Genomic DNA, 12,321 nt, shown 5'->3' with positions numbered 1-12,321 from the left:
CCTTATTGGGATATGCAGGTATGCCTCTTTTAAATCTAGAGTCACTAACCAAGTGTTCCTGCCCAGCATAGGCAGTAGCCTTTGTAAAGTCAGCATTTTGAATTTTGGAATGTCCAGGAACGTGTTCAAAATCGGTAAGTCCAGTACTGGATGCCAGGCATGGTCATTTCTGGGTACCAGGAAAAGTCTTGAATAAAAACCTTGTCCTTTTTCCTGTTCTGGTACTGGTTGAACAGCCCTCATATCCATGAGGGGTGTAACTTGTTTCTGAGCCTCTGCCCATTGATTTTATGGCAGATCTGGCCAACCGTTTGAAATTGGCAAAGTATGGAAATGAAATTTGTACCCCTGGGATACTATGTTTAATATCCACTTGTCCTGGGTAATTAACTGCCAATTTTGAGCATGAAGTGCTAATTTTCCCCCCAAAGGGGCTGCCAAAAGATAAGTGCTTGGTGAAGGTAGAGGGAAGTCATTGAGACTGCTTACTGTAGGGTTGTGCTTTGTTTCCTCCAGATTTGGAGGTGGAGGCACTCCATTGCTTTGACCTGTAAGAACCCTGTAATTGGTATCTAGAGCCTTTTGAACACCTGGATTTACATTGAGAGGCTCTGTTGGACACAGGAAAGGACCAATTTTTAGTAGGCCAGTGCCTACTGAACCTGGGTGGCTGCACTTGTAAGAAATCTTTTACAGTTTGCATAGATTTAGCTTTATTTTCCATTTTCTTTAAAACCTCTTCTGCCTTATTACCAAACAGAGCATCATGCTGTAAAGGGGCATCCAACAATTTAGCTTTAACATGATCAGGCAAATTTTGCTCCTTGAGCCAGGCATGCCTTCTAATCACAGATCCAGTAACTGCAGCCCTGCAGGAGGCCTCCAAAGAATCAAAACCACATTGCAAAGTATTCTTTCCAACCTGTTCTGCTGCATGCAATAATTCCTGTAATTCTTTATTCTCCACACAATCAGAAATCAACATAATTTTCTGTTTCAATAAGCCCATAACATGCTGTTGATATTTAAGCATATGAAACTGGCAATTTAAGGCCCTAATTGCCAAAGTTGCAGACTTATAAACCTTATTTCCCAATATACCCAGCGCCCTGGAATCGCTATCAGAGGGGGTAGGATTTTTGGTTGTAGAGGTCTTTACACCTTTGGGACCCTGTGAGAGTCTCAGGATCAGCAGCAGGATTTTTGAATAGAAACTTGTGGGAGTCAGGAACCCTGTAATATCTGTCTGGCTTACTAGGAGCCGGAGGTAGGGAATCAGAAGCCATGCTTGATTCCGAAAACACGTCATCAACAATGTCTAATACAGGAGGTATTGCCAAAGGCCTATGCTGAGGAAGGAGGAAATCCCCAAGCATCTTTTTTGATTCAGAAAAATCCTGACTCTCCCAATGAAAATGTTCCCTTAAAGTATGCAAGGTTTCTCCAAAAAAATAATCCCCAGGAGGAGATGCAGATGGGATGGATTCTTCTGCATCTGAATCCTCATAGGGTGGAATAGAACATTTCTGATCAGAAGAAATGGAAACCTGATCTCAAGTTTCATAATCAGTGTCTTGCCTAGGCCTCTTAGCAGGGGGGGGGGGGTTGAGAACCCCTGATTAAGGGAATTAAGTCCTCAGCCATTTTGATCATCTATTTTTTAGGCATAGGGGCCTGAGCACGTGGCTCATGGGTCTTTTTTTAGACTTAGATGTTTTTGGTTTTGTTTTTGAAGCTAGTGTCGGTTTTATGTAAAAATGTTGAGGCCTGAAAACACCCTCAGAAGCCGGTGCCTGCTCAGCGGCTCAGGACCCATCCAAGGGAGAGACATCCATGGGTTCAATACTCTGAGAATCTCACGGCATACCGGACTCCGCATGGGTCTCGTTAGAGTCCTGCGACTCAAAAGTAGTGGGTATCAGGGGCTGCGAAAGCGCCTCACTGAGTACCGCCGAACTGGTGACTGACTTAGGAGAAGCTTCGTCAGAGATTTTGGACCTAGACGGTCTGTCGCTGTCTTTTTCTTTACATTTTTTGTGCACTCCGGTAGTCGGACTGCTAACCGACAACATTTCAGGGTAATTAAATCTGGATCCAAAATATTTTGAAGCAAAAATATACCGAAGCTTAATAGTGCGTTGGTTAAATCTAGCACAAAATCGACAGCAAGGCACGTTATGATCTGGGCCTAGGCAAGGAATACAGTACAAATGAAAATCCGTATGAGGTATTTGCTTCCCACAAGTAATGTAATTATTAACTTTTACTGACATCGGTAAGGAGCAAGAAAAAGTTTCCCCAATGGGGTACTTAGCTTTAGTTGAAGACTTCGGTTCTGAAACTCGAATGTGAAAATTTCAGGAGTCGGCCGACCGGCACTTGCAAACTGCTTCTGCTTCGGGCACCGCACGGCAAGAAAGACTGAATAAAATGGCGTCGGCTGCATATTTTATACCCATGATGACCTGACGTCATATGGAAGAGGAGACAGCAACCGATGCAGGACCCAAGACTTTGTTATTCAAGCCGACTGAGGGCAACCTGCCAGCAGATTACCCAAATATAATGACTGCAACAGTGAAACACACAGAACATCTGATACTTATGAAAAAGTCTCAGAAAGCAGTCATATTCCGGATAGAGTAGATAGTGACCAAGTACTTTCAAGCAAGTGGTTAGCATGTTTGTCTGGCAGTTAGTGGATAGGATTAAATCAAGCAAGTGGTTAGCCTGTTTGTCTGGAAGTTAGTACATAGGATTAAAACCGAGCTGCTACCTGCAGTACAGGATTTGATTCCACATTCATCTGCATACATATGCAAATCTGAGCAAGTAACTTAACCAGACAGTGCTGCAAGGCAGAGCCTGAAAAAGGCCCATGTAGAATAGTGCTGTACCATGGTTAATAAGTACACACAAAAGGATAAATAGCTACAGAGAAGGAAGGAGATGTTTGTCATCTTCCTGAACTTATTCAATCTGTTAAGCTTAAACCAGAGTTGGCTCCGTATACCAGTGTTTGAAAAGGTTCTCTACTTGCCTTCTTTCAGAGTAAAGGACAAATATCAAAATGACTGGTTTAATGACAGCTCTGACACCACTTCTGGGAGGAAATGTAGCTTAGGTACTAAGGAATACACAATCATTGTAAAAGACCAAATAGGTCTCCCGAATAATGAAGGATTGCAGTCTGGTAATCCTGCAAGAGAGTGACAGCACCTAAGACCATCTTCCAAGAGACACATTTTGTAGTACTTTGGGGTGCAGAATATCAGATATTAAAGAGCTCAAAATCAGGAAATGCCTATCATTTGGTACATCTCTTTCTAAAAGGCTGGCCACAGTAATCACCACAAAGACAGGATTATCATACATTGAAGTTGTCTTAACTTAGCATCCTGATATGTATTGACATGTTACATTGCGTCAACATCTTGCACTGTCAGAAGCACAAGAAGTGAACACTTTATTCATTTTGATCCACTGAGCAGCAGAGAGCACAAAAATATAATATGCATTTCAAAATGTTACTTTTTCCCTATCATAAAGTTACCATTTCATTTTTTCTCTCAAATAACTTGTGATGTCCTTTCATTTTTTCCCCTCGCAAACTTGTGAGAAAACCTCAAAGTATTTTTGAAAGAAAATATTTCTGCCGCAACCACCAAGGACTCTCTCACTGCACAATTTAGCAGATCACCGGACGCTGAAATTCAGTATAGTCCTCACTAAAGGTAGAACAGTTGAGAAGTGTTAATCTACAGTGTGCCACATTTGCAAATGCTGAAAGGGAGGAAAGCCTTGAAAGTATTTAATACATTACATTTTAAGAAAAAAGAAAACAAATACCAACAACAGAGAAGAAACTCCTGAAATACTATGAACTTTGAAAAATATAGTACAGTTTTGTACCTACCATAAATGTAGATGTTCGAGTGTATTCACTGTTGCAGTCATTACTCTTGGGTTATCCTGCCGGCAGGCTACACGCGGTCGGCCAGAATTCCAAAGTCTAGGTCCGGCGTCGGTTGCTGTAGCCTCTTCCCTGATGCCAGTGCGCCAGGGGTACAAAAGATGCAGCAGACGCCATTCTTTTCAGTTTTTCTTGCCCCAGATGTCAGGTGCCCCCAAAATGGGCTAAAATATTATGCCAATAATAATGCATGCAGTAAAATAAACATTTCCTTCATCTACAAGCAAATACACCACATAGGTTGTATAAGATAGAGAAGTATAGGTAATTCCCAGCAAAGAAAAGGGGGGGTGGAGGGTGGGTAACCTGGACTGCAACAGCGAATACACTCGAACATCTACATTTATGGTAGGTACACAACTGTACTATGTTCATCGTGTTTCACTGTTGCAGTCATTACTCTTGGGTTGAATCCCAAAGCTAAGGCTGGGTGGCTGGGCCTAAACAGGATTAGGAGAGGCTATAATGCCTTGCAAAACTGCAGTGGCGAAGCCTGCTCTGGATTTAGAGTAGAGACGTAAATGGTAGTGCTTTGTAAAAGTGTGCACTGAACTCCAAGTTGCAGCCTCTAAAATGTCTTTGGTTGGTACTCCTCTGAGAAAGGCTGCTGAAGTGGCTGCTGCCATGGTAGAATGAGGCCTAATGCCCTTGGGCACTGATTTGCCATGTTGTGAGTAGCAGAAACGAATGCAGTGGCCTATCCATTTGAAATAGTCTGTTTTGAGATAGGCTTTCCTTGAGATCCTGCAGCATATGCCACTAAGATCCTGCAGCATATGCCACTAAAAGTTGTTTTTCTGAAAGCTTTAGTTCTTTCCAAGTAGAAGCGTAGTTGTCTGTGTATGTCCAAGGAATGCAGAAGTCTCTCACCCTTATTCTGTGGGTTTGGATAAAAGGTAGGCAAATGAATGGTTTGGTTAAGGGCCACACTGGACACTACCTTAGGCATAAATGTTGGGTTCGTTCTTAGAGAAACCCTGTCTGGGTGAAAAATGATGAAAGGTTCCACAGCCATGAGTGCCGCTAACTCTGAAACACGTCTTGCAGAGGTTATTGTTAGGAGCAGAGCTGTTTTCTAAGATAAAAACTTTATAGCAGCTGTATTGGCTGGCTCAAAAGGGGGGCAGTGTGAGTTTTTCCAAGACATAATTGAGGTCCCATGCAGGTATTGGGGCTCTCCTTGGAGGTCTTACGTTTTTGGCCCCTCTGAGGTACTTGTCTTAGCAATAGATGGAAAAAAATATAGGAGGTTCCGTATTGTAATCAGCTGAAATGGCTGAGGCATGAATTTTAAATGATAAAAAGGATAGGCCTTTGTCCAGCATCTCAGTTAGATGTGTCAATTCCTTGTGCCTGGTTCCAAGCACAGAATCATTTCCATTTGTCTGCATAAGATTTTCTTGTACTGGGCCTCCTTGGCCTCCAAAATAACATCCATCATTGCTTTAGAGAAAGGTGTGCTTTGAATGGTTACATTATCTGCCATGCTGCCAGATTTAGGGTCCTGAGTTGGCTGTGCAGAATCTGATTGTTTCGCTGGGTCAGTAAGTGAGGAATTAGAGGCAATGTCCAGGCTGGGCCTTGAGACAAGTTTTTTAGGATTGGGTACCAGTGCTGGCGTGGCCAGTCTAGGGCAATCAGAATAATTCTTGGCTTCTCTTGTCTGACCTTTAGGAGTACCTTGGGGAGGAGAGGCAAAGGAGGAAAGGCATATACTATTAGACTTTTCCAGCTGAATGACAGAGCATCCACTTTCCATGCTTGCTTGTGATAAGTCCTTGTGCAGAATTTCTGTAGTTGGCAGTTGTGAGAGGAGGCAAATAGATGTCTGGGCATCCCCATTCCTTTGTTATCATGCTGAAGACTTGTGGATCCAGTTTCCACTCATGGGGATCCGTAAGGTTTCTGCTTAGTTCGTCTTCCAGAGTATTGTTCTTTCCTGGCACGAATTGTGCTTGCAGGTGTACTGGATAAGTCAATGCTGTGTTCCACAAAGTCATGGCTTGTCTGCAGAGGGGGTAGGAATGTGTGCCTCCCTACTTGTTTATGTACCACATGACTGTAGTATTGTCCGTCCTTATCAGTAGTTGTCCTGGATGGAGTAGATCCTTGAAAGCTGTCAGGGCATTCTGAACAGCTAGCATCTATTTTTGATTGATATGTAGATGCATTTGGCTTGTGGGCCATGTGCCCTGAATACATTTTCCTGCCATGTGTGCTCCCCAGGCATAATCTGATGCATCTGTTGTTATTGACTGCCTGGCTGTGGGTAGAGTGAATTGCTGTCCCTTGTTGAGGTGACAGGCATGAGTCCACCATCGAAACTCCTGTTGCAGGCAAGGAATGAGGGTAATTAATGCTTCCAGGCTTTGACAATGTTGAGTCCAGACACTTTTTAGGTACCACTGAAGTGTCCTCATATGCAGTCTGGCATATGGAATTAGCAGAATGCAGGTTGCCATGAAGCCCACAACCTGCAGAATTTTTCTTGTGGATAACTGGGTCTTTGTTGCCAACATTTTGAAGTAAGAAGTTAGTTGGCTTATCTCACGCCAGACAAACAAAGGCATCTGGGCAGTTGTATTTAAGCTTGCACCCAGGAATATTATCTCTTGAGAGGGTACTAGTTTCGATTTCTTTTCGTTTACTGTGTACCCTAGGCAAATTAATAATCTTTTTACGAATGCCAGATACTTTAGTAGAGTGTCCTTGTTCTCTGCTTGTATAAGGTAGTCATCAAAGTAAGGATATATTTGAAATCCTGTGTCTGCAAAATGCAATTACTGGTGCCAGGCATTTTGTGAAGACCTTGGGCGAAGTAAATAAGCCAAAGGGCAGTGCAGAGAATTGGTAGTGCACTGAGCCAGCTATTAATCCGAGGTATCTTCTGCAAGGCTGTCTGATTGGTATACGCAGGTATGCCTCTTAAGTCCAAAGTTAAAAGCCAAGCCTTCTTGCCCAGCATGGGCAGAAGCTGCTGCAGAGTTAACATTTTGAATTTTGGAACGTCCAGAAATGTGTTTAGAAAAGTCAGGTCCAGTATTGGTCTCCAGGTTTTGACCTTTCTGGGAACCAAGAAAAGTCTTGAGTAAAATCCTTGTCCCTGCTCTTGCTGTGGTACTTGCTGAATGGCCCTCATTTGCATAAGGGACGAAACTTGCTTTTGTGCCTCTGCCCATTGATTGTGTGGCAGGTTTGAAATACATTTTGCCTTTGGCAGGGTGTGAAAGTGGAACCTGTAGCCCTGGGACACTATATTCAATACCCATTTGTCCCGAGTGATCATGCACCAATTTTGAGAGAAAAGTGCTAGTTTTCCCCCTAAGGGGGCTGCAAGAAGATAAGTGCTTGGTGCTGTCAGAAGCAAGTCATTGGGACTGTTTCTTGTATGGCTGTGCTTTGTCTTCTCCACTTTTGGAGGTAGAAACACGCCACTGTTTAGGCCTGTATGAGCTCTGAGGCTGGGATCTGCCTCTGGGACGTCTGTATCTGCCTCTTTGCGGCCTGTCCGACACTGGAAAGGACCAGTTCTTTGTAGGCCAGTTCCTGCAAAATTTTGATGGCTGCACCTGTAAGAAATCCTTTACTGTTTGCATAGATTTCGCTTTGTCCTCCATTTTCTTCAAAACCTCCTCTGCTTTAACACCAATAAAAGTATCATGCTGTAATGGAGCATCTAATAATTTTGCTTTAACATGATCAGGCAGATTTTGTTCCTTTAACCAGGCATGCCTCCTAATGACAGAACCTGTAACTGCGGCCCTGCAGGAGGCCTCCAGAGAGTCAAAACCACATTGCAATGTATGCTTTCCCACTTGTTCAGTTGCATGCAATAAATCCTGTATTTCCTTATTTTCTGTACAATCAGAGTTAGTCAACATTTTCTGTTTTAACAGTGACATTAAGTATTGCTGATATTTACTCATATGAAATTGACAATTTAAAGCCCTCACAGCCAAAGTAGCAGAAGTCAGAAGGGACAGGGTTTTTTTGCATTAGCGGCCTTAACACCCTTGGGACCCTGAGAAATAGTTTCTGGGTCAGCAGAAGGGTTTTTATAAAGAAATTTATGTGAATCAGGAACCCTGTAATATCTGTCTGGTTTAACAGGAGCTGGAGGTAAGGAGTCTGGAGAAAGGCCGGACTCTTGAAAATACATAATCTACAATGTCTAGTACAAGGGGAATGGCAAGAGTTCTGTGCTGAGGAAGTAAAAGAAAATCTCTGAGCCTTTTCTTTGATTCTGAGTAATCTTGGCTCTCCTAGTGGAAGTGCTCCCTCATGGTTTGCAAGGTTTCCCCAAAAGAAAAATCCACTGGGGGAGAGGCTGAAGGAATGGATTCTTCAGCATCAGAATCCTCATAGGGAGGAAGAGAGTATTCCTGTACAGAAGAAGAGTCAGAGGAAATGGAAACCTGATCTGAAGAGTCATAGTCTGTCTCTTGCCTAGGCCTTTTGTCAGGAGGGGGATGGGAACCCCTGATCAAGGTAATAAGCTCTTCGGCCATTTTGAGCATCTGTTTTTTAGGCATGGAAGTCTGTCCTGGAGAATGCTGTACTTGTTTCTGTCTTTAAAGCTGCTGTAGTCTTTGCTTTTGAAGCTGGAGTAGGCTTTACATATAACTGTGTAGGTCTAAAATCACCCTCAGAAGTCGATGCCTGCTCAGCGGCTCTGGACCCATCTGAGGGAATGATTTCAGAGTGTCCAATACCTTGAGTATCCAGAGGCCTAGCTGGCTCCACGTGGGAGTCGTCAGCGGCCTGTGGCTCTGAGGTAGCGGGAGTCAGGGGCTGCGAAAGCACCTCACTGAGAACCAGCGAACCGGCGACTGGCTTAGCGGAAACCTCGTCATCGGTTTTGGATCTCGGATGCCTGTCCTCCTTTTTCCTTGCGTTTTTTAGACACTCTGGTCGTCGGCTGTTCCGACGGCATTATGTAATTGAATTTTCGGCCAAAGTAATAAGCAAAATCAAACCGACGCTTAATAGTGCATTTGTTGAATCTTTCACAAAACTGATAGCTAGCAACGTTATGATCAGGGCCGAGGCAAGGAGTACAGTAAGAATGATAATCCTTATGAGGTATTTGCTTCCCACAAGAAATACAATTGTTAACTTTTTCTGACATCGGTCTGGAGCAAGAAAAAAGTTTCCCCAATGGGGTACTTAGCTTTAATGAAGACTTCGGATCTGAAATTAGTCTGTGAAAATCTCAGGAGTCGGCCGACCAGCACTTGCGAACTGCTTTTGCTTCAGGCACCGCGCGGCAAGAAAGACTGAAGAAAATGGTGTTGGCTGCATCTTTTATACCCCTGGTGCACTGACGTCAGGGAAGAGGCGACAGCAACCGACGCCGGACCTAGACTTTGAAATTCTGGCCGACCGTGGGTAGCCTGCCGGTAGGATAACCCAAGAGTAATGACTGCAACAGTGAAACATGATGAACATCTGCTATTTTCATTATGAGATCAGAAAGCTCAATGGTAACTATAGATACTTATTCATCTAATAAACAGAATCACAAACTGTGAAATTGGTAAGCAGCATATTTCACTGATGGGGGGACAAACTACTAAAGGAAAATCGAAGAACCACAGGGCAATCAGTACATGAAGATTTCACTAGCTCAAGAGTCTTTATAAAAGAGGAGTAATCTGGGAAAGAAGGGGTACGATTAATGAAGGGGAACACTCAAACTGTCCTCATCTAAGAGAAAATGGCCTCTTGTTCCTCAGTACCCCCTTCCTTGACACAAAGTTAGTGACAGACACCTAGATCCATAGTGAAAAGCCCAGGTTGACCAGATGTGTAAATGCTTGAGCATTAAGCATGTGATGGACAAATTCATGATGTTTTGGGTAAATACAACCTATGAATCTGTGCAAGTGCTCACTGGGGAGGCCTGTGCAGGGCTTGGGAAGATGCATCAACCCATATCTAGTACCTTCCAACACAAGCGAATACAGATTTGTAACAGATGTCAAAGATTGTGCATGTTCAATCTATAGGTGCATCTCACTGCTTCTGTAGGTGTGTAATGACCCAGTGACATGCCCTTCATCCTTGCTAGTGGATCAAGAATGATTCCAAGAGGGAATTCTGAGGAGGAGACTATGAAAATAGGCTTCGCTCAGATGAACTCCCTGGTCAAAGACAAATAAATAATAAGTAATGGTTTGCTTCTAGACAGGTTGACATTTCTTAGCCGCCATATGGGAGACAAACAGCTGTTGAACATTCCTAAAGGACTTTGTTCTGTCAATGTAATACCTGAGCTGCCTCTGTGCATCCAAGGTATGCAAAATCTTTTCTCCCTTCGTTTCTGGCTCAGAAGGGAATACTGGGAGACTGATGGCTTGACTGAAGGTAAACTCACAAACAACTTTAGGCATGAATGATGAATTAGTGTGCACACAAACCTGTCCTTGAAAAAAAAAAAAACATAGGGTTTGCCTACCATGAGAGCTTGCAGCTCAGAGACCGTATTGCAGATGTCAGAGCAATGAGTAAAACAGTCTTCTAAAGTAATGAACTGTACATCAGTCAGGTTCAGAGGGAGACAAGGTCAATTTTTCAAAAACAAAGTTCAAATCCCAGGGAAGCGGAATATGCTTTCAAGGGGGGGGTCTCATGTGCAACACTCCTTTCACAAGCTTTTTTTTTTTTTTTTTTTTTTTGGTCAAACAGAGATGAAAGAGGGGATCCTTCGGCAAACAAGCTCAGATGGCCACAAGATGCACTTTGATAGAAGCATATGACAACCCATCTCTAAATAGCCCGCACAAACATTTCAAAACTAAAAGGGTAAAAACCCTTTTGCAACCTCTGTTACTGGGTAGACACCACCCAGAAAACCTCTTCCACTTGTAAATGTACGATTTTCTAGTTGCAAGTTTTCTTGCCTCCTTAAAAACCTTCTGCATATGCTCATGGAATAAGTGCATAAAAGGTATCAAAACAGAATCATCCGGGTTTGTCAGTGAAAATCGCTCTAAGCTGGGGTGCACCCTTGGCCCATGAGGCTGTGTAAGCAGATCCAGTCTACGAGGAAGACTGTGGTAATCACCCTGGGCCAAATCCATAAAAACGAAGACCCAACTTTGCCTGGGTCAAATGGTGGTTACCACAATGATCTTTGGTAATTCTTTCTGAATCTTCAGAAATACCTTGGGAATCATTGGAAAAGGTGGAAATTCATACAAGAACATTTCTGAACACAAGACTGTCTGCAAGGACATCTCCAACAGAATTTTTTCAGTTGTCTTGCTTTGAAAGTAGGTGAACAGATCTACTTGAGGTATTCCCCATAGGATCAGAAGCCTAGGCCACTGGTACATTTGGTAAAGGACACACAGGTGAAGTGACATTCAGCTGTAGAAATATATGTCTGCTTTGAATTCCCTGTGGGCAAACAGAAGCACAAATTGCCATGCCTACCAGCTTCAATAACCAAGTGCATGGCGGCGGGAGAAGTAATGAATGTTGTGTTCAGTGTACAGTACACGCTTATGTAATTGCAACAGTAGAAGTGTGCTACAGCATGGAGGAAATCGTGCATGCTACTGTAAACACATTTATACTCCAGTAAGCTTTTTAGATAGTGTTCCCTAGACACTATGAAGGGGGTAACGGTCCACACACACCAACTGCAAAGGCACTGCCCACTGTGCACTTTTACTGCTACTCACATGCCACTGCCCAGCCTGCTGCTGTCTGCCATACTGCTTGCTGTCTCATGCTGCCTTGGGGGCCATGGACATAATTTTCCCCCTGTGTATTTGGTTACTGAAGTTGCGGGCATGGCACCACATTCTTCTCTCTGCCCACGGGAAATTCACAACAGCCATATTTCGCTACAGCTTAATGTCACTTCAACCACGTGTCTCCAACCAAGTGTACCACAGGGATATGTCTTGCTGCCTAGGCACCTGAACCCATTCCTCACATCTGGATCATATCCTAGAAGACTGCTTAGTCTGACTCCCACAGTGTTTTGCTCTGAAGGAATGTACGTGTTCTGAAGCCCCCAGGCCATTGTTGCCAACCAGTTAAGAGAATATGGCCCTGTACCCCATTGCATGTTCGGGTACCACATCATAATAGCATTACCTGTGACCACTAGAAGAGGACATGGAGTCCATAACTGGTGAAGCACTTAAAAATCATGAATCATGGACAACATCTCTTTTATTTTTATGTGCTTTTGGTACATCCTGAGGACCCCACGAGCTTTGTACTTTAACTCCCATGAACACTGCTCTCTCATGCAAAATCTGAAGAGACTGTCTGAAGAAGCTGGACTAAGGTCTGAAGAGAGAATGTGAGTCCAGGATTCAGAGACTGTTGAT

At 43.5% G+C, this 12,321-nt stretch overlaps 1 protein-coding gene across 3 annotated transcripts in view; it reads right to left on the bottom strand.

Annotated features, from left to right (window-relative positions):
- Positions 1-12,321, bottom strand: part of PHETA1 (PH domain containing endocytic trafficking adaptor 1) — a 434,342-nt gene that overhangs the window by 119,407 nt on the left and 302,614 nt on the right. Inside the window, exon 1 of one of the 3 annotated variants that reach the window (XM_044068627.1) lies at positions 12,083-12,321. This exon is cut by the window's right edge and continues 21 nt beyond it. The exons of the other annotated variants lie outside the window; for them this stretch is intronic. The gene's annotated coding sequence lies outside the window, so the exon portion shown is untranslated. The remainder of the gene's footprint in view (positions 1-12,082) is intronic. 3 annotated transcript variants of the gene reach the window in all.

This window comes from Protopterus annectens, chromosome 4.part0 (assembly GCF_019279795.1).
Source record: "Protopterus annectens isolate FY-2018-M chromosome 4.part0, PAN1.0, whole genome shotgun sequence".
Taxonomy (NCBI): Eukaryota; Metazoa; Chordata; order Ceratodontiformes; family Protopteridae; genus Protopterus; species Protopterus annectens.
Note: the sequence above shows the minus strand (reverse complement) of the source record. Positions and strands in the feature narration are given on the sequence as shown.